This window comes from Lacerta agilis, unplaced genomic scaffold (assembly GCF_009819535.1).
Source record: "Lacerta agilis isolate rLacAgi1 unplaced genomic scaffold, rLacAgi1.pri scaffold_116_arrow_ctg1, whole genome shotgun sequence".
Classification (NCBI taxonomy): Eukaryota; Metazoa; Chordata; class Lepidosauria; order Squamata; family Lacertidae; genus Lacerta; species Lacerta agilis.
The window spans coordinates 3,836-24,617 of record NW_022681497.1 but is presented as its reverse complement, the minus strand read 5'-3'; the positions used below and the strand labels follow the sequence as shown (position 1 = coordinate 24,617).

General features: G+C 49.4%; 1 long non-coding RNA gene across 1 annotated transcript; it reads left to right on the top strand.

Moving 5' to 3' along the window:
• The first annotated feature begins 19,300 nt into the window (after positions 1-19,300).
• Positions 19,301-19,995, top strand: LOC117040564. The gene is made up of 2 exons (XR_004425875.1): positions 19,301-19,497; positions 19,965-19,995. It is a non-coding gene; the product is annotated as an uncharacterized LOC117040564 (long non-coding RNA).
• Positions 19,996-20,782: the final 787 nt, after the last annotated feature.

Sequence of the window (20,782 nt, the reverse complement as noted above, 5' to 3'; positions counted from 1 at the left end):
GGTGCTGCCAAATCGCAGTCATGCAAATCGGGTAGATGGAAACCTAGGAAGTCCAAACGTAGCCCAACGTGCTGCTTTCTAGTTACTTTGCAAAGAAAGCAGAAGAGCCACCTTCGGACATGCTTCCTTCACTTAGTTTGGTCTTGTGGGGGTGTCATGGTGTAGGCACACTTCCTGCGCTTAGTTTGGTGTTGTGCTGCTGCCAAATCGCAGTCATGCAAATCGGACAGATGGAACCCTAGGAAGTCCAAACGTAGCCCAACATGCTGCTTTCTGGTTACTTTGCACAGAAAGCAGAAGAGCCACCTTCGGACATGCTTCCTTCAATTAGTTTGGTCTTGTGGGGGTGCCAAAGTGTAGGCACGCTTCCTGCGCTTAATTTGGTGTTGTGCTGCTGCCAAATCGTAGTCACGCAAATCAGGCAGATGGAAACCTAGGAAGTCCAAACGTAGCCCAACGTGCTGCTTTCTGGTTGCTTTGCACAAAAAGCAAAGGAGCCAGCTTCGATCATGCTTCCTTCACTTACTTGGGTCATGTGGAGTTGCCAAAGTGTAGGCACGCTTCCTGCGCTTAGTTTGGTGTTGTAGTGCTGCCACAGAGCACTCACCCAAATCGGGCAGATGGAAACCTATAAAGTCCAAACGTAGCCCAAGGTGCTGCTTTCTGGTTGCTTTGCACAAAAAGCAGACGAGCCACCTTCGGACATGCTTCCTTCACTTAGTTTGGTCTTGTGGGGGTGCCAAAGTGTAGGCACGCTTCCTGCGCTTAATTTGGTGTTGTGGTGCTGCCACAGAGCACTCACCCAAATCGGGCAGATGGAAACCTAGGAAGTCCAAACGTAGCCCAACGTGCTGCTTTCTGGTTACTTTGCACAGAAAGCAGAAGAGCCACCTTTGGACATGCTTCCTTCACTTAGTTTGGTCTTGTGGGGGTGCCAAAGTGTCTGCACGCTTCCTGCACATAGTTTGGTGTTGTGGTGCTGCCAAAGCGCAGTCACGCAAATCGGGTAGATGGAAACCTAGGAAGTCCAAACGTAGCCCAACGTGCTGCTTTCTGGTTACTTTGCACAGAAAGCAGAAGAGCCACCTTCGGACATGCTTCCTTCACTTAGTTGGTCTTGTGGGGGTGTCATGGTGTAGGCACACTTCCTGCGCTTAGTTTGGTGTTGTGCTGCTGCCAAATCGCAGTCATGCAAATCGGACAGATGGAACCCTAGGAAGTCCAAACGTAGCCCAACGTGCTGCTTTCTGGTTACTTTGCACAGAAAGCAGAAGAGCCACCTTCGGACATGCTTCCTTCAATTAGTTTGGTCTTGTGGGGGTGCCAAAGTGTAGGCACGCTTCCTGCGCTTAGTTTGGTGTTGTGGTGCTGCCAAATCGTAGTCACGCAAATCAGGCAGATGGAAACCTAGGAAGTCCAAACGTAGCCCAACGTGCTGCTTTCTGGTTGCTTTGCACAAAAAGCAAAGGAGCCAGCTTCGATCATGCTTCCTTCACTTACTTGGGTCATGTGGAGTTGCCAAAGTGTAGGCACGCTTCCTGCGCTTAGTTTGGTGTTGTAGTGCTGCCACAGAGCACTCACCCAAATCGGGCAGATGGAAACCTATAAAGTCCAAACGTAGCCCAAGGTGCTGCTTTCTGGTTGCTTTGCACAAAAAGCAGACGAGCCACCTTCGGACATGCTTCCTTCACTTAGTTTGCTCTTGTAGGGGTGCCAAAGTGTAGGTACGCTTCCTGCACATAGTTTGGTGTTGTGGTGCTGCCAAATCGCAGTCATGCAAATCGGCTAGATGGAAACCTAGGAAGTCCAAACGTAGCCCAACGTGCTGCTTTCTAGTTACTTTGCAAAGAAAGCAGAAGAGCCACCTTCGGACATGCTTCCTTCACTTAGTTTGGTCTTGTGGGGGTGTCATGGTGTAGGCACACTTCCTGCGCTTAGTTTGGTGTTGTGCTGCTGCCAAATCGCAGTCATGCAAATCGGACAGATGGAACCCTAGGAAGTCCAAATGTTGCTCGTGCTGCTTTCTGGTTACCTTGTACAGAAAGCAGAAGAGCCACCTTCGGACATGCTTCCTTCAATTAGTTTGGTCTTGTGGGGGTGCCAAAGTGTAGGCACGCTTCCTGCGCTTAATTTGGTGTTGTGCTGCTGCCAAATCGTAGTCACGCAAATCAGGCAGATGGAAACCTAGGAAGTCCAAACGTAGCCCAACGTGCTGCTTTCTGGTTGCTTTGCACAAAAAGCAAAGGAGCCAGCTTCGATCATGCTTCCTTCACTTACTAGGGTCATGTGGAGTTGCCAAAGTGTAGGCACGCTTCCTGCGCTTAGTTTGGTGTTGTAGTGCTGCCACAGAGCACTCACCCAAATAGGGCAGATGGAAACCTATAAAGTCCAAACGTAGCCCAAGGTGCTGCTTTCTGGTTGCTTTGCACAAAAAGCAGACGAGCCACCTTCGGACATGCTTCCTTCACTTAGTTTGCTCTTGTAGGGGTGCCAAAGTGTAGGTACGCTTCCTGCACATAGTTTGGTGTTGTGGTGCTGCCAAATCGCAGTCACGCAAATCGGGTAGATGGAAACCTAGGAAGTCCAAACGTAGCCCAACGTGCTGCTTTCTAGTTACTTTGCAAAGAAAGCAGAAGAGCCACCTTCGGACATGCTTCCTTCACTTAGTTTGGTCTTGTGGGGGTGCCAAAGTGTCCGCACGCTTCCTGCGCTTAATTTGGTGTTGTGGTGCTGCCACAGAGCACTCACCCAAATCGGGCAGATGGAAACCTAGGAAGTCCAAACGTAGCCCAACGTGCTGCTTTCTGGTTACTTTGCACAGAAAGCAGAAGAGCCACCTTTGGACATGCTTCCTTCAATTAGTTTGGTCTTGTGGGGGTGCCAAAGTGTCTGCACGCTTCCTGCACATAGTTTGGTGTTGTGGTGCTGCCAAAGCGCAGTCACGCAAATCGGGTAGATGGAAACCTAGGAAGTCCAAACGTAGCCCAACGTGCTGCTTTCTGGTTACTTTGCACAGAAAGCAGAAGAGCCACCTTCGGACATGCTTCCTTCACTTAGTTTGGTCTTGTGGGGGTGTCATGGTGTAGGCACACTTCCTGCGCTTAGTTTGGTGTTGTGCTGCTGCCAAATCGCAGTCATGCAAATCGGACAGATGGAACCCTAGGAAGTCCAAACGTAGCCCAACGTGCTGCTTTCTGGTTACTTTGCACAGAAAACAGAAGAGCCACCTTTGGACATGCTTCCTTCACTTAGTTTGGTCTTGTGGGGGTGCCAAAGTGTAGGCACGCTTCCTGCGCTTAGTTTGGTGTTGTGGTGCTGCCAAATCGCAGTCACGCAAATCGGGCAGATGGAAACCTAGGAAGTCCAAACGTAGACCAACGTGCTGCTTTCTGGTTACTTTGCACAGAAAGCAGAAGAGCCACCTTCGGACATGCTTCCTTCACTTAGTTTGGTCTTGTGGGGGTGCCAAAGTGTAGGCACGCTTCCTGCGCTTAATTTGGTGTTGTGGTGCTGCCAAATCGCAGTCACGCAAATCGGGCAGATGGAAACCTAGGAAGTCCAAACGTAGCCCAACGTGCTGCTTTCTGGTTGCTTTGCACAAAAAGCAAAGGAGCCAGCTTCGATCATGCTTCCTTCACTTACTAGGGTCATGTGGAGTTGCCAAAGTGTAGGCACGCTTCCTGCGCTTAGTTTGGTGTTGTAGTGCTGCCACAGAGCACTCACCCAAATAGGGCAGATGGAAACCTATAAAGTCCAAACGTAGCCCAAGGTGCTGCTTTCTGGTTGCTTTGCACAAAAAGCAGACGAGCCACCTTCGGACATGCTTCCTTCACTTAGTTTGGTCTTGTGGGGGTGCCAAAGAGTCCGCACGCTTCCTGCGCTTAATTTGGTGTTGTGGTGCTGCCACAGAGCACTCACCCAAATCGGGCAGATGGAAACCTAGGAAGTCCAAACGTAGCCCAACGTGCTGCTTTCTGGTTACTTTGCACAGAAAGCAGAAGAGCCACCTTTGGACATGCTTCCTTCAATTAGTTTGGTCTTGTGGGGGTGCCAAAGTGTCTGCACGCTTCCTGCACATAGTTTGGTGTTGTGGTGCTGCCAAAGCGCAGTCACGCAAATCGGGTAGATGGAAACCTAGGAAGTCCAAACGTAGCCCAACGTGCTGCTTTCTGGTTACTTTGCACAGAAAGCAGAAGAGCCACCTTCGGACATGCTTCCTTCACTTAGTTTGGTCTTGTGGGGGTGTCATGGTGTAGGCACACTTCCTGCGCTTAGTTTGGTGTTGTGCTGCTGCCAAATCGCAGTCATGCAAATCGGACAGATGGAACCCTAGGAAGTCCAAACGTAGCCCAACGTGCTGCTTTCTGGTTACTTTGCACAGAAAGCAGAAGAGCCACCTTTGGACATGCTTCCTTCACTTAGTTTGGTCTTGTGGGGGTGCCAAAGTGTAGGCACGCTTCCTGCGCTTAGTTTGGTGTTGTGGTGCTGCCAAATCGCAGTCACGCAAATCGGGCAGATGGAAACCTAGGAAGTCCAAACGTAGCCCAACGTGCTGCTTTCTGGTTGCTTTGCACAAAAAGCAAAGGAGCCAGCTTCGATCATGCTTCCTTCACTTACTTGGGTCATGTGGAGTTGCCAAAGTGTAGGCACGCTTCCTGCGCTTAGTTTGGTGTTGTAGTGCTGCCACAGAGCACTCACCCAAATCGGGCAGATGGAAACCTATAAAGTCCAAACGTAGCCCAAGGTGCTGCTTTCTGGTTGCTTTGCACAAAAAGCAGACGAGCCACCTTCGGACATGCTTCCTTCACTTAGTTTGCTCTTGTAGGGGTGCCAAAGTGTAGGTACGCTTCCTGCACATAGTTTGGTGTTGTGGTGCTGCCAAATCGCAGTCATGCAAATCGGCTAGATGGAAACCTAGGAAGTCCAAACGTAGCCCAACGTGCTGCTTTCTAGTTACTTTGCAAAGAAAGCAGAAGAGCCACCTTCGGACATGCTTCCTTCACTTAGTTTGGTCTTGTGGGGGTGTCATGGTGTAGGCACACTTCCTGCGCTTAGTTTGGTGTTGTGCTGCTGCCAAATCGCAGTCATGCAAATCGGACAGATGGAACCCTAGGAAGTCCAAACGTAGCCCAACATGCTGCTTTCTGGTTACTTTGCACAGAAAGCAGAAGAGCCACCTTCGGACATGCTTCCTTCAATTAGTTTGGTCTTGTGGGGGTGCCAAAGTGTAGGCACGCTTCCTGCGCTTAATTTGGTGTTGTGCTGCTGCCAAATCGTAGTCACGCAAATCAGGCAGATGGAAACCTAGGAAGTCCAAACGTAGCCCAACGTGCTGCTTTCTGGTTGCTTTGCACAAAAAGCAAAGGAGCCAGCTTCGATCATGCTTCCTTCACTTACTAGGGTCATGTGGAGTTGCCAAAGTGTAGGCACGCTTCCTGCGCTTAGTTTGGTGTTGTAGTGCTGCCACAGAGCACTCACCCAAATAGGGCAGATGGAAACCTATAAAGTCCAAACGTAGCCCAAGGTGCTGCTTTCTGGTTGCTTTGCACAAAAAGCAGACGAGCCACCTTCAGACATGCTTCCTTCACTTAGTTTGCTCTTGTAGGGGTGCCAAAGTGTAGGTACGCTTCCTGCACATAGTTTGGTGTTGTGGTGCTGCCAAATCGCAGTCACGCAAATCGGGTAGATGGAAACCTAGGAAGTCCAAACGTAGCCCAACGTGCTGCTTTCTAGTTACTTTGCAAAGAAAGCAGAAGAGCGACCTTCGGACATGCTTCCTTCACTTAGTTTGGTCTTGTGGGGGTGCCAAAGTGTCCGCACGCTTCCTGCGCTTAATTTGGTGTTGTGGTGCTGCCACAGAGCACTCACCCAAATCGGGCAGATGGAAACCTAGGAAGTCCAAACGTAGCCCAACGTGCTGCTTTCTGGTTACTTTGCACAGAAAGCAGAAGAGCCACCTTTGGACATGCTTCCTTCACTTAGTTTGGTCTTGTGGGGGTGCCAAAGTGTAGGCACGCTTCCTGCGCTTAGTTTGGTGTTGTGGTGCTGCCAAATCGCAGTCACGCAAATCGGGCAGATGGAAACCTAGGAAGTCCAAACGTAGACCAACGTGCTGCTTTCTGGTTACTTTGCACAGAAAGCAGAAGAGCCACCTTCGGACATGCTTCCTTCACTTAGTTTGGTCTTGTGGGGGTGCCAAAGTGTAGGCACGCTTCCTGCGCTTAATTTGGTGTTGTGGTGCTGCCAAATCGCAGTCACGCAAATTGGGCAGATGGAAACCTAGGAAGTCCAAACGTAGACCAACGTGCTGCTTTCTGGTTACTTTGCACAGAAAGCAGAAGAGCCACCTTCGGACATGATTCCTTCACTTAGTTTAGTCTTGTGGGGGTGTCATGGTGTAGGCACGCTTCCTGTGCTTAATTTGGTGTTGTGGTGCTGCCACAGAGCACTCACCCAAATCAGGCAGAGGGAAACCTAGGAAGTCCAAACGTAGCCCAACGTGCTGCTTTCTGGTTACTTTGCACAGAAAGCAGAAGAGCCAACTTCGGACATGCTTCCTTCACTTAGTTTGGTCTTGTTGGGTGTCATGGTGTAGGCACACTTCCTGCGCTTAGTTTGGTGTTGTGCTGCTGCCACAGAGCACTCACCCAAATCGGGCAGATGGAAACCTATAAAGTCCAAACGTAGCCCAACGTGCTGCTTTCTGGTTACTTTGCACAGAAAGCAGAAGAGCCACCTTTGGACATGCTTCCTTCACTTAGTTTGGTCTTGTGGGGTTGCCAAAGTGTAGGCACACTTCCTGCGCTTAGTTTGGTGTTGTGGTGCTGCCAAATCGCAGTCACGCAAATCGGGCAGATGGAAACCTAGGAAGTCCAAACGTAGCCCAACGTGCTGCTTTCTGGTTACTTTGCACAGAAAGCAGAAGAGCCACCTTCGGACATGCTTCCTTCACTTAGTTTGGTCTTGTGGGGGTGTCATGGTGTAGGCACACTTCCTGCGCTTAGTTTGGTGTTGTGCTGCTGCCACAGAGCACTCACCCAAATCGGGCAGATGGAAACCTATGAAGTCCAAACGTAGCCCAACGTGCTGCTTTCTGGTTACTTTGCACAGAAAGCAGAAGAGCCACCTTTGGACATGCTTCCTTCAATTAGTTTGGTCTTGTGGGGATGCCAAAGTGTCCGCACACTTCCTGCACATAGTTTGGTGTTGTGGTGCTGCCAAATCGCAGTCACGCAAATCGGGTAGATGGAAACCTAGGAAGTCCAAACGTAGCCCAACGTGCTGCTTTCTGGTTACTTTGCACAGAAAGCAGAAGAGCCACCTTCGGACATGCTTCCTTCACTTAGTTTGGTCTTGTGGGGGTACCAAAGTGTCCGCACACTTCCTGCACATAGTTTGGTGTTGTGGTCCTGCCAAATCGCAGTCACGCAAATCGGGTAGATGGAAACCTAGGAAGTCCAAACGTAGACCAACGTGCTGCTTTCTGGTTACTTTGCACAGAAAGCAGAAGAGCTACCTTTGGACATGCTTCCTTCACTTAGTTTGGTCTTGTGGGGGTGCCAAAGTGTCCACACGCTTCCTGCACATAGTAAAGTGAACAGCAGTCAACAGTGGCATTAAGAACCACCATCACTGTCATTAACAAATGAGGAGAGACTTTATCCCCTAGTAAGGGGCGGCAGACAATGGAAATATATGAGCTTCCCACATCGAGTCCCTTAGCTCTAAGGACAGTATGGTTTGGACCTACACAATTATTTTAATAATGGCAAAAGAAGTGGGACGTTCTTCTTTTTTGTTCATTACAGAGAGCTCTGGGGGCTTTCATATGAGGGAGGAATGAGGGAGAAATCTGATTCTATTTCCATTTAAAGTCAAACCTACCTACCAGTAATTCACACCATCCCCAAATGTTCATCTTGCTGCTGCTGCTGCCGCCTCCTCCTCCTGAGTAGTAATAAATGCTACCGTACTTTCACAGAGGGAAGACTGGGGAGTGGGGTTGGGGAGAGAGATGCTGCCTGCATGGATGGAAGACTGGGGTGGGGGAGGGAGATGCTGCCTGCACGGATGGAAGACTGGGGTGGGGGAGGGAGATGCTGCCTGCACGGATGGAAGACTGGGGTGGGGGAGGGAGATGCTGCCTGCATGGATGGAAGACTGGGGTGGGGGAAGGAGATGCTGCCTGCATGGATGGAAGACTGGGGTGGGGGAGGGAGATGCTGCCTGCATGGATGGAAGACTGGGGTGGGGGAAGGAGATGCTGCCTGCATGGATGGAAGACTGGGGTGGGGGAGGGAGATGCTGCCTGCATGGATGGAAGACTGGGGTGGGGGAGGGAGATGCTGCCTGCATGGATGGAAGACTGCCGTGGGGGAGGGAGATGCTGCCTGCATGGATGGAAGACTGGGGTGGGGGAGGGAGATGCTGCCTGCATGGATGGAAGACTGGGGTGGGGGAGGGAGATGCTGCCTGCATGGATGGAAGACTGGGGTGGGGGAGGGAGATGCTGCCTGCACGGATGGAAGACTGGGGAGTAGGGTCGGGGAGGGAGATGCTGCCTGCATGGATGGAAGACTGGGGTGGGGGAAGGAGATGCTGCCTGCATGGATGGAAGACTGGGGTGGGGGAGGGAGATGCTGCCTGCATGGATGGAAGACTGGGGTGGGGGAGGGAGGTGCTGCCTGCACGGATGGAAGACTGGGGTGGGGGAGGGAGGTGCTGCCTGCACGGATGGAAGACTGGGGTGGGGGAGGGAGATGCTGCCTGAATGGATGGAAGACTGGGGTGGGGGAGGGAGATGCTGCCTGCACGGATGGAAGACTGGGGTGGGGGAGGGAGGTGCTGCCTGCACGGATGGAAGACTGGGGTGGGGGAGGGAGATGCTGCCTGCACGGATGGAAGACTGGGGTGGGGGAGGGAGGTGCTGCCTGCACGGATGGAAGACTGGGGTGGGGGAGGGAGATGCTGCCTGCATGGATGGAAGACTGGGGTGGGGGAGGGAGATGCTGCCTGCATGGATGGAAGACTGGGGTGGGGGAGGGAGATGCTGCCTGCATGGATGGAAGACTGGGGTGGGGGAGGGAGATGCTGCCTGCACAGATGGAAGACTGGGGAGTAGGGTCGGGGAGGGAGATGCTGCCTGCATGGATGGAAGACTGGGGTGGGGGAAGGAGATGCTGCCTGCATGGATGGAAGACTGGGGTGGGGGAGGGAGGTGCTGCCTGCATGGATGGAAGACTGGGGTGGGGGAGGGAGGTGCTGCCTGCACGGATGGAAGACTGGGGTGGGGGAGGGAGGTGCTGCCTGCACGGATGGAAGACTGGGGTGGGGGAGGGAGATGCTGCCTGAATGGATGGAAGACTGGGGTGGGGGAGGGAGATGCTGCCTGCACGGATGGAAGACTGGGGTGGGGGAGGGAGGTGCTGCCTGCACGGATGGAAGACTGGGGTGGGGGAGGGAGGTGCTGCCTGCACGGATGGAAGACTGGGGTGGGGGAGGGAGATGCTGCCTGCATGGATGGAAGACTGGGGTGGGGGAGGGAGATGCTGCCTGAATGGATGGAAGACTGGGGACTAGCCATCTGGCAGGCATGCAGGGAAAGGGGAGGCTGCTGGCTTTGTGGCTGGCTTTAAAGCAGCAAAGGGACAGGAGCCGTTTACGTGGGTAAGAGGCGGGACCATCCTGCGTAACACACACACACACACACTCACACACGGAGTGTCCTGCTCCGTTTCGGGAGAGGAAGGAGCTCTCCCTCTAATTGCCCATTGTTATTGAGAATTTGGGAGTGGGAGAAAGATAAGAGTTGGAGAGCTTTTGGGAGAAAGATAAGAGTTGGAGAGCTTTTTTTTATTGGGGGAGAGCTTTATTCCCCTTTTAGGCTGCCAGTCACTAAGGAACCCAAGATCTACCCGCGATCGACCAGGAACTTCCTCGCGATCGACAGGTAGATCGCGATCGACCTGTTGGCCGCTCCTGTTATATGCTGACAAATTCTTGCTCCTGTCAGCAATTATGCTGCAGCATTCTGCACTAACTGCAGCTTCTGAAATGAGCACAAGGAAAGCCCATATACAGCACATTTCAGTAATCCAATCTTGACATACAGCCCCAATTTACCCTGAATGTATAACAACAACAACAACAATTTATTGCCCACCCTTCACCAGCAGGTCCCAGGGCATATTAAAACTTTTATATATATATATACTTAACAGTTACGGTAAAACAAATCACGTTCAAAGGAATTGGGTGGATCCTAAAACACACACATCTCAACAAAAACGAGAAGACACACTTCTGTGAGGAGGGAATTCCACAATCGAAGAGCTGCCCCAGGGAATAAGCTGTCCTAAGCTATCAGCACCCAGAACTTCTGAGGGTGGCAGAACAACCAAAAAAGGCCCTCTGCTGATCTCAACACCTGAGAGGGTCTGTAGGGGAGAAGGCAGCCTCTCAGGTATCTGAACGCACCCTAGAACCCACCCAACATATGCTCCCTATTGGATGTTTTTTACTCACAATATTTGCAGCTCTGACTTGCATCTCGTAGTTGTCCTGCTCGCCTTGGGTTGCCCGAGAAACTTGGGTTTCTTCCTCAATCTACAGAAAATGTTAGAAACAAAGCTTTTACACTGGGTTCGGGTTCAACATCTTTCTTTCACTCTTCTGCAGAGAAAAACAGCCCTCTCACTATCCTCCATGAGATTTCATTGCATTCCCTCTGCCAGAGGTTCCGAACACTTCAGGCCAAAGCAGGCATGGGGAACATGTGACCCTTTAGATGCTGCTGGACTACAACTCCCATCATCTCTGACTGATGATCATTCTGGCTGGGGCTGATGGGAGATGGAGTCCAAAATCATCAGAAGGAGCCACTGGTTCCCCAACTCCGCCACAGAAGGAGGAATAGAACACCCCCAACTAGTAAAATGGAGGCTTCTTATTCAATCCTTGTTATAGGGACATTGATTCATTTAGACCTCCCTTCTATTCTATAAATTTGAAGCAGTATTATACCACTTTACAAGGTCATGGCTTCCCCCAAAGGATTTTGGGAACTGTAGTTTCTTAAGGGCACTGACAGCTTTTAGGAGACCCCCTATTCACCTCACTGAGCAACAATTCTCAGCGTGGTTCAACAATCAACCCCACTTTACAGGGAGCTCTGGGAAGGGACTAAATATCTTCTAACAACTTTTGACACCCTTAACAAACTACAGCTCCCAGAATTCTTTGGGGGAAGTTATGACTGTTTAAAGTCATATCATAGTGCTTTAAATTGAATGTGAGAATGTGGCTGCAGATTTCCCCCAGCTTTGACTTAAAGCAATGATGAGGAAATATTTTTATGTTCCAATTAGGTGAGCAAAAACTTGGAGTTTGGATGGAAGAAAGAATAGCCATGACGTGAGGTCCCCCCACCCACCCACAAGTAATCTTCTCATACCTTTGCAGTTTTGATTATTTCTGTGAAGTTATCCATGACAGACTTGATGTCATCTTTCAGCCTCTTGTTGTAAGACTGAAGGAGGATTTCCTTGCTCTGGGGGAGCACGCGCGGCTGCGGCATTGTGGTGGCAAGGAGAGAATCTTAGCTGCTCACCAAGAAAGGTCAGAAAGAGTTACAACTAAACAATTGAAAGTCAAAGCTTTATTACATATATTTCAAGACAACAGTCTTGAATGAATACAAGACAACAGTCTTGAATGAATAAGCCATTCATTGCAAGCAGTGAGATGCAAGAGCTTTCTAGCACAGTAGACAATTGGTACAAAACAGTTTGGGAAACAGCCCTCCTTGACAGAGTAATAAACAAACTACGGTTGACATAATAATAATAATATATTTTTTATTTGGATGCCGCCCGTCTGACTGGGTTGCCCCAGCCACTCTAGGAGCCTCCCAACAGAAAATGATAAAGCATCAAATAGTTAAAACCAGGGTGGATTTGATTTAAATCAAACTGATTTAAATCACGATTTAAATTACTAGTCAGTAAGGCTCAGGGTGGATTTAAATCAAAATCCACCCTGAGATTTACTGACTAGTGATTTAAACTGTGATTTAAATCAGTTTGATTTAAATCAAATCCACCCTGGTTAAAACCTCCCTAAATAGGACTGCCTTTAAAGGTAAAGGAACCCCTGACCATTAGGTCCAGTCGCGGACGACTCTGGGGTCGCGGCGCTCATCTCGCTTTACTGGCCGAGGGAGCCGGCATCCAGCTTCCAGGTCATGTGGCCTGCAGGACTAAGCTGCTTCTGGTGAACCAGAGCAGCGCATGGAAATGCCGTTGACCTTCCCGCTGGAGTGCGACCTATTTATCTACTTGCACTTTGACGTGCTTTCGAACTGCTAGGTTGGCAGGAGCAGGGACCGAGGAACGGGAGCTCACCCCATCATTGCGGGGATTTGAACCGCCGACCTTCTGATTGAAAAGCCCTAGGCTCTGTGGTTTAACCCACAGCGCCACCCGCGTCCCTTCAGGACTGCCTTTAGATGTCTTCTAAAAGTCAGATAGTTGTTTATTTCCTCAACATCTGACGGGAGGGCATTCCACAAGGTGGGCACCACTATCGAGAAGGCCCTCTGCCTGGTTCTCTGTAACTTCACTTCTCACGTGAGGGAACCACCAAAAGGCCCTCAGTGCTTGATCGCAGTGTCCGGGCTGAAAGATGGTAGTGCAGACACTCCTTCAGGTATACAGGGCTAAAGCTGTTTAGGGCTTTAAAGGTCAGCATCAGGGTGGATTTCAATCACTAGTCAGTAAGGCTTGATTTAAATCACAGTTTTCCACATAAAGACTAATTCTTGCTGGTATAACTTTAATATGCAAGTAGATGAATATTTTTAGAATAACAACTTTCCATATTAGTTTTTTTATCCCCAGTTTAATGGGTTAATCATTCATATTGGGACAACTTTTCTGTTGTACTTAGGAAGGAGAAAAATAATCATGACCTTAATAATAACAATTTAAATAGATCTATTAGATCTATTCACTCCAAACAATCAGAAAAATATTGTTTCTATTCTATTCACTGAACTTCTTGAAACTTAGCACTGAAGGGGTTGGTTCTGTATCCATAGGTTTGTAGAACAATAGGATTAAGGTCTTTTTCTCAACTCTGTTCATGTTATAACATGTTTTGCTGTGAAGAAGAGGCATGTGATCTCTGCTGAGTCAAATTCAGTTTTGAGAACTGCAAACGTAAACCAAGCATCTGTGATAATATCTTGTAGGCAGAGAAACTGCACAATAATTTTACAAAAACCTCTGGAAGAGCATAAATGACATTGTGAATGGATTAATGGAATTTATTTACCAAAAAAAATAAACATGTACAGCCTTATTCTACATAATTAAAAAACTAATCTTTATTTCATGATTGAATAACCTTTGGATGGTAATATATTTTACTCAAAAAGCATTTTATTTTAAAAAATCCAATTTAAATAAAAAAAATCTGATTTAAATTTTAAAAATCATTGATTTTTATCCACCCTGGTCAGCATCAACACTTTAAATTGTGCTTTGAAATGTACTGGGAAACAATGTAGATCCTTTAAGTTATATGGTCCCGGCAGCTGCACCCAGTCACCTGTCTAGCAGCGACATTCTGGATTAGTTATAGTTTCTGAGTCATCTTCAAAAGTAGTCCCATGTAGGACGCATTGCAGTATTCCAAGCGGGAGATAACCAGAACATGCACCACTCTAATGAGACAATCTGCAAACAGGTAGGGTCTCAGCTGACATACCAGATGGAGCAGGTAGACAGCTGCCCCGGACACAGAACTGACCAGTGCCTCCATAGACAACTGTGAGTCCAAAATGACTCCCAGACTGTGCGTACCTGGTCCTTCAGGAGCACAGTTGCGTACCTGGTCCTTCAGGAGCACAGTTACCCCATTCAAGGGGGTCCCCTACATCCCCTGTCTCCCCAAGAATAGTACTTCTGTCTTGTCAGGATTCAACCGCAATCCATTAACCACCATCCATCCACCAACCACCTCCAGACACTCACACAGGACCCTCACTGCCTTCACTGGTTCAGATTTAAAGGAGAGGTAGAGCTGGGTATCATCTGCATACTGGTGAACACCCAGCCAATACCTCTTGGTGATCTCTTCCAGCAATTTCATATAGATGTAGAAAAGCATGGGGGGAAGGACAGAGCCCTGAGGTACACCACAAGTGAGAGCCCAGGGGTCTGAACATTCATCCCCCAACACCATTTTCTGGACACAGCCCAGGAGGAAGGAGCGGGACCACTGCTCTAGATGGCCCAGAAGGATGTCATTGCTTCTGGGGGACGACTCAATTTGCAACAGATCCCAACAGTTTCTCCATCAACTGCACATCTCCATAGAATAATAGAGTTGGAAGAGACCCCAAGGGCCATCCAGTCCAACCCCCTGCCAAGCAGGAAACACCATCAAAGCATTCCTGACAGATGGCTGTCAAGCCTCCGCTTCAAGACCTCCAAAGAAGGAGACTCCACCACACTCCTTGGCAGCAAATTCCACTGCTGAACAGCTCTCACTGTCAGGAAGTTCTTCCTAATGTTTAGGTGGAATCTTGACCCACCTCAAAATGCATGCATTACAAAATAAATACCCACTGGTCACATTTCAGCCTATTTTGCTTCATTAACCTTAACCAACTTGGTGCCCTCCAGAAGTTTAGGTCCACAACTCACATCAGTCCGAACTCTGTGATAGACTTCCTCAGCATTAGGCAGTTTCCTATTTATTTAGAGCCACAAAGACTGGACTGCTACATTATTTTTGGAGGAAAGGACTATAGCTCACCCAACCTGGAAGAGCTGTTGTTTGTTGATATATATATATATATATATATATATATATATATATATATATATATAACATATATTTTCCAAACATAGTTTAACATTCCTTCATATCTTATACAGTGGTGCCCCGCTAGACGAATGCCTCGCTAGACGAAAAACTCGCTAGACGAACGGCATTCGTCTAGCGGAAGCTGCCCCGCAAGACGAAAAAGTCAATGGGGCTGCTTCGCAAGACAAAAAAAAAAAAAATTAGCGCGAAAACCTCCGCGCTCCATTGCCGCTTCGCTAGACGAAAAATTCGCTCTACGAAAAAACTCTTAGAACGAATTATTTTCGTCTAGCGGGGCACTACTGTACAATATTTTGTGGACTTCCATCAACCACATCTAAAGATTTCCAATTTTCATATCTTAATCTTGTATTTTCATAGTTTCACTATTACTTTTAATAATTTATAACCGATTATCTTCTTCCTAAATTATTTCTGTAGTATTTCATATACCGGTAGTCCTCCTTACAAAACGTCTTGTAAACCTACTAGCGTAATTTGTTGTTTACAATTGTTTTTCGTGGAAGAGCTGTTATTCAGCGCAGACAATACTGAGCTAGATGGGGTAATGGTCTGACTCAATACATGACAGCATCTTACTCAAACTATCCCTTTTAGATCTGGAACCTTATTTCTGAAGAAGGTGCTCATCATTTTGTGGAGAGCTGGGAGAGTGAAACCCTGGAGAGCCACTGCCAGTCTGCAGGTCACACTAAGCTAGATGGACCAATAGACCAGCTTTCTGACTTGCTATGATGGGAATCATAAACCCAAAAACCTTAGAAGCTAAAAAGATTGAGAAAAGCTGATCTGAACTCGCCCAGCGCTCAACAAACAGGACTAAGGGGTGCATTGCCCCGTTTAGAAACCTTCCACCCTCATTCGTGCTGCATTACTCTGCGCGCCAATTCAGAAAAGTTTCAGCCTTTCTCCCGCCGGACAGGGGCATATCCAGTATCAAAACTAGGGGGGGGGGCAAGCCATGGTCACACCCAGGGCCGTCTTAAGCCTACCTGGCGCCGTGGTTCAATGGTCCCTCCGGCGCCCCCCACACGCACGCAGCAGTGCCCCATGGCACAAAGATCCCCGCCCGCCATATGGATACGACTGGGGAGCAAAGGGAAGGAGAAGCTGCAGAGGTGGGGGAAGAGGAAAGCGCCATAGTGGAGAAGCAAAGCAAATTAAGCAGGGCTCTGATGTGCTTGGGTTGCCACCTGCCCCCTTAAATCGCTTCAGCGTTGCTTACACACGCACACACATCTCCCGGTGCCATTTTGGCTCCCTGAAATCAGCCCCTTACACACACACACACACACACCATTCTTTTCCTCTTCTTTTATTTATCCCTGCAAAAACCCACCACTACTCTTTTGGATGCCCCCTTTGCAATTTCCCATAGTCCCCCCTCCCTCTCCCCCTCCCCTCTCCCCCTGGCTGGTCCCTTCCCCCTTTTAAGTCCTTGGCTCATTTCTCTCTCTTTTTCTTCAAACTCATTTATTTCTCTTTTAAAGCTTGGGAATCCGACTTGAAGAAGTAAAATAAAATGCACCAACACCCCACTTTTAAAAAAATATTATTATTCCTTTTGGATGCAGGAAAAGAGGAACACTGCCCTTCTCCTGTTTGCAAATTCTAACTTGTTTGCTCGTGGATTGTTTCTCTCTTCGCTGCAAATTCTGCTTTTTCCAGAATTCAGATTGCCGGAATAGAGACGTGATTGCCGTGTGTGTGTGTGTGTGTGTGTGAGTGAGAGAGAGAGAGAAGCCACAACAAGAGTGGACGGACCCCCTCCCCCGTCCGGTTGCAATCCCACCCAGAACTTTTCTCATGTGCAGATCTCGCCAGGAACGTTTCCTCGGGTGTACGCCGGCCCAGTCCACCCGCAAGTGGCGCAGGTCAGCCGCGCAGGCTGCGCGCCCACGTGGTTCTCGAGCCCTTTTCCTGCACGTGTTTCCTCGGAAGTAAAAGACACCCCCCCTCGATCTCCAGAGTTCAGCAGAGCCTTCTTCCCAGGAAAAGGCTCCCGCACCCTCCACTCTCACCTCGCCACCAGCCGGCGGGCGGCGGCACTGTCCCAGCTACATCCCCAGCGCCCCTCCCCGCCTTCAAGACGCCTTTGTCGGAGGCGCAGCGATCTGCGCCCCGAGGAGCGCACGGGGTCGGGCAGCTGGGCTGACTGAGCGGGTACTGTCCTCCCCTCCCTGGCTCTCGTGCTCAGCCCTCAGAGCGCAGCAGGGTCCAGAGGGACGCTGGAGGCGCGAAGGCCCCAAGCCCCTGCTCTGCCTCACTTACCTCCCCGCTCTCCATTCCCCGGACTCTCCCCGGACTCTGCCTCTAGGACCTTAGAGACCAACTGAGGTCTCTAAGGTGCTACTGGAAAGAATTTTCTATTTTGTTTCGACTATGGCAGACCAACACGGCTACCCACCTGTAATCTGCCTCTAGGGTACGCCCATGCGCCGGAGTAGTAAACACACCAGTCACTGAAAGCACAAGCATGCATTTGAGAAGTGAGAGAAGCCAGGTGCATCGCCCTCCTGCTCTACAGTCACAAAAGAAGTCTAAATAAATAGATCGATCGATTATCTAACAAATAAATGTTTTATCTCCGTATCTTACTCAATACAGATAGGCAGACAGGCGGCCATTTTTCCTTTTTCTCTTGCGAACGGTTCCTCCTTCATTGGCTACATCCAAACAATGGGGCGGGGGAAAGGTTTCCTCCTCCTCCTCCTTCCGAAGCTCCTCCAACATCCCATAATCCTTCGCCTTCTCCTCACAGGGTCTACCAATGGAGCGCCGAGCCAGTCGCAAAAGGCCGTGGGCTAGTTCCGCGCGTAATGTGCGCTTTTGCGATTGCTGCAAGGGAAGCGCACGCGGTGAGGTGAACCACACGGGTTGCAGCGCCTTCTTTGTACGCCCTGCGATCCCGGTTTAGGGGAACGCGTGCCCACCCTTAAAAGCCTTAAGGGGGTGCATCTCCGCCAACTGCCCACTGGCCAGCCCTACACAGAATGGGAGGTCCCGAATGGATTCGTTTGCCTTGCGCCAACACACGAGATGATCTCTCCTTCCCGTGAGCGGCCAGCATGTGTTGGTTGGCACGTGGCGTTCGACGAGCGTACAACCTCTGTAGATAAGTTGTTTAGCTGCACGCTCCTACAGCTATTCATATTTTCAGTTTGTGAAACTCTGTACACAATAGTTGATCAGTACACTCTTTCGCGCAAACACTTGTGCATGCGTAGAAGCGGCTCTCTTTAATGCGTAACCCTGCGCACGTGTTTGCTGGAAAGTAAAATTTAGCTGGCTGATGTGACACATGGGGGCTGTTCACCTGTTCCGTTAAACAGATGTACAATTTGGCAGGGGCGTCGCTAGGGGGGTGCGGTGGGGGCGGTACGGCCCGAGTGGCAGGTGTGACAAGCGGCGGGTGGGTGTGACAAGCGGCGGGTGGGGGTGACAAGCAGCGGGTGGGGGTGACAAGCGCCGGCCCCTCCCGCCACTCCCCACGCAACGCCGGTCACCCTGGGAGCAGCAAGCGCTGCACGGACGGGGTGCTCCCTCGGCCGTGCGCTGTTGCTCCCGGGGCGACGGAGCAAGCGGCGGCGCATGGGGGTGACAAGCGGCAGCCCCTCCCGCCATTCCCAAGCGCTGCCACTCCCTCCGTCACCCCAGGAGCAACAGTGCACGGCCGAGGGAGCACCCCGTCCGTGCAGCGCTGCTGCTCCCGGGGTGACCGGCAGCGTGGGGAGTGGCAGGAGGGGCCGGCGCTTGTCACCCCCACGTGCTGCCGCTCAGTCGCCCCGGGAGCAGCAGCGTCGGACCGCCGCTTCCACAGCCTCCTTTTGAGCCGCAGAGCTTAAAAGCGGGCTCTTCGGCTTAAAAGGGGGCTGCAGAAGCGGTGGCGGCACTCCCGGAAACGCCCCAGGGGCGGGGCATCGTGACGTCACAAGGTGCCGTCACGACGCCCCGCCCCCGGGGGCGGTTCCTTTGCCGCCCCGGGTGCCGCGGAGCCTAGCTCCGCCACTGCAATTTGGGATACCCATGTGTACAAATTACTTAGGTATGCTCTTGTACAATTATTCACATGTGATATTAAAGATTGTACAATCTGTACCTGTGTACACAATAGCTTTACAAGCCAACAGATGTCCACTTTCCCCCTCAAATGCCTGTACTTGTGTTCAGATGGCTTTCTGTGGATTTTTATTTTCTTGACTAGTCAATATCAAGCCATGAGTCTCCTTCAGTTTACCCATGTCATTGAATAATTTCTCTCTCTCATTACGGAGGATGAAAAGTGAGTATGCAAACATGGCCCCCATGAGTTTTGTCCACTTTGAGTCAATATAGCAGAAGCAGCCTCACACAGCATTCTGGGTAGAAGTTTTGAAGAGAGGATGATCGGAATGAACAAGATATCTTTGACTTAGAGGCAACATCCCCCCTGCGAGACTATCCTATGATTTTATTTTAATTTTTGGTTTATTTACTTTTATCTTTTACCTTCACGAGACCTTGATCCCACAATGGCCAGTTTAGTCAAAAAAGACTCTTACCTGCAGAAATTGGCCAAGAAAATTTGCACCCAGGAAGCCCCCAAGCCACGAAAAAGGAAATTTGGTACAATTATCTGATGCTGTCATTTACTTCTTTAGATCCTTAGTTATTGTAATTATTTTCATTTCTTTATTTCACAAGATTTATATACTGCTTGAGATGAAACCTCAAAGTGGTGGTGCTTAATGTTTTCCTTTATTTTAACCAAAGCTCATTTTAGATTATAATCTGCTCAGGAAAGGGTCCTGATGCTACAATGGAATGACAGTAGTGTGTTTTGAAAATGCAACTTGGAAAAATTCAGTTGTCTTGGTGCTTCCAGCAGACCTCCAGAAGTTGCTGGGCTACAACTCTCATCGTTCCTGATCAGCCATACTGGCAAAGGTTGATGGGAGTTGGAGTCCAGCATGTACGTTATGTTCTTAGGCTCTTGCAGAAATGTTTGCACAGCATCTTGTCAGCCAGATTGCAAAATATTTTCCTCGCTTGGTTTAATGAAGTCTTGTGTCTCTGCCTTCAAACATTCCCAGGAACTGGACTGGGAGATGATAGCACCCAGCCGAAGAAGAAGAGGAAGAAGAAACAGAAGAAGCTGAAGATGCAAGGCAAGATAGTGGGCACCCCTCTGGGCAAGCAGGCAGCACCTGGTGGCAGCCAAGTATCGCCAGTAGGGTGATGACTTTTTCAATTTTTTTCTCAAAAATTATTTCCTGTAGCACAAATGGATGAACTTTTACCTATTAATGACTAAAATGAGGTATATTCCATTGAAATATTTAAAAAGGTCACACACAAACCGTTTTTAAATTTTTAGTATGCCGTTTTACCATTTCATAAATTGTATTACACCTGAGCTGAAATGTGAGAATTGTCTTTTTCAGTCTGTTTCAAAATTGTGGGAGACTTTCAGGGGAGAGGGGTGGATAATATCCAGCAGACTTCCCACCCTGCTATTTCACAAAAGGGTAGATAATTTTGCATGCACATATGGCTCCAATCCACCCTCTTTTTACCCATTGCTTATTCCATTCACCAGTATGTTGAAACAATCTATGTCCTTTCGGCTGAGATTTTTCAGAAAGTAATTGGGGATTTTTGTTTTCATGCTTCTGCTAACTGTTTGGGAAATATTCAGCAGAAACCCCAGCCCCTTCCTTTTTGACACCCACAAAAAGGGTAGGTCAAAAAGGCACCAAGCAAGCCACCGTGAGCCAGCCATTCCATAAACGGGGTGCCGACACTGAAAAAGCACTTCCTCTGGTTGCTATTTGAGCTATATTACTTTGTAAATTTATAGGGATGCAGATGGTGCTGTGGTCTAAACCACAGAGCCTAGGGCTTGCCGATC